The 1,520-nt window shown below is 37.2% G+C and overlaps 1 protein-coding gene across 3 annotated transcripts in view; it reads left to right on the top strand.

Moving 5' to 3' along the window:
* The first annotated feature begins 831 nt into the window (after positions 1–831).
* Positions 832–1,520, top strand: part of LOC106874826 (thiopurine S-methyltransferase) — a 16,159-nt gene continuing 15,470 nt past the window's right edge. The window contains exon 1 of one of the 3 annotated variants that reach the window (XM_052968247.1): positions 832–1,094. The gene's annotated coding sequence lies outside the window, so the exon portion shown is untranslated. The remainder of the gene's footprint in view (positions 1,095–1,520) is intronic. The other 2 variants (XM_014922710.2, XM_052968246.1) reach the window with 2 other exon arrangements.

Below are 1,520 nucleotides of genomic sequence, written 5' to 3'. Positions count from 1 at the left end.
ATAGACTCTTTCAATGCTCCGTACTTAACGCACACGCATACATCTACGTTTGTACACACATACACATTATGTATACATGACGCACTCACAGACACATGTAAACCTATAAATAAAATCTTCTCTTAAATATTCTACTCCGGTTGTGTCTCTCTTTTCCTTCCGGCATTTATACTCCTTAATCCTTTTTCATATTTTATTTGTATCGACCGTGCGATATACTAAAGGAGCCATTCTCGTCACCTCTCCTTTCGCGCGGTCGTTTAAAGATTAAAGGTAAAGACGACCTCGGCGGAATTTGAATTCAGAAAGTGGCGAAATACCGCTAAGCATTTCGCCCGGCGTGCTAACGTTTCTGCTAGCTCGCCGCCTTGGTGACTAAGCAATAATATGCGCAAACAGATAATGTTATCTCCTTACATAACTGCTGACCTCCTATAAGCAAATGTTTTGTTTGTGCTAACAGCCTATTATAATTTGGTTTGTCTTCAATACTTTATTATTAGCAGCAATTATTGTTCCTAGTGGTCTTACGCACATCCGGCTCCCTAGTGAGCATCACTGTCTCTCATCCGAAATAGGGCAGTATCAGGCACAGGACTATTTTTTAGTACGTTAAAAAAAAAAGATTTAATGTGTCATATATGCAAATACGGTTTTATTGATAAGAAGTTGACAGGGCACTTCTTCGGTTTAGCAATTGGACTGAAAAACATATATGGAATAATATTGTATATATCTATATATAGGACACAAAACGAGGTGTGGTTAAGTGTGCTTCGTAACCTTCAGATCCCGGAATCAATCCGCATGTATAACAACATGGGTAAATGCTTTCGTTATTATCGCGGATCATATAACCGCTTGTGAATGAATTTGGGTTGGCAGGAATGGAGTTAAAAATATGTACTGCATTTATAAATAACTGAAAGCTTTACTGTGATAATTCAGCCTTATCACACTGTGTCATGTTGATTATACTTGATAAGTATGTTAAGAGTAGAGATTAGTTCTGTTAGTAGACCATTCAGTTGATCAAACAACTTGGGTGTAGATACGTTGAAATCGTCGGGAAAGTCCATCAGATATATACAAAGGTAAAAACATAAAGTGTATTTTATTTCTAATTTGCGTAACTAGTTTTATTTTGTTTTGTTTTCCCTGAATACATATAGTAACATTTCGATAAAACTAATATATATTTCGTTCCTGATACAAAGGGCCATTTTTGGTGTGGGTGAGATCAAAGAAGATGCGGTGCCCATAACTTCTGACATTGAATTAGCGGGAAGAAGGTATCCTCAAACTAAAACCTGGCCTGAATGCTTTAACACACATAACGAACTCCGTTAAAAATACCGGGTGGCAAGTTAAGTCTACCACCCAAGAACTCAAAACGCGAAAAGTCGGAACAAATACCGGATCTTTTTTAAAACGGGGGCCACATTTTTCATTAACGAAACACTTTGAAACTTGGAACACTGGTAGAATGTGTCATATAAAACATCTTTTTCTCTTAGTCT

Source organism: Octopus bimaculoides, chromosome 5 (assembly GCF_001194135.2).
Source record: "Octopus bimaculoides isolate UCB-OBI-ISO-001 chromosome 5, ASM119413v2, whole genome shotgun sequence".
Taxonomy (NCBI): Eukaryota; Metazoa; Mollusca; class Cephalopoda; order Octopoda; family Octopodidae; genus Octopus; species Octopus bimaculoides.
Note: the sequence above shows the minus strand (reverse complement) of the source record. Positions and strands in the feature narration are given on the sequence as shown.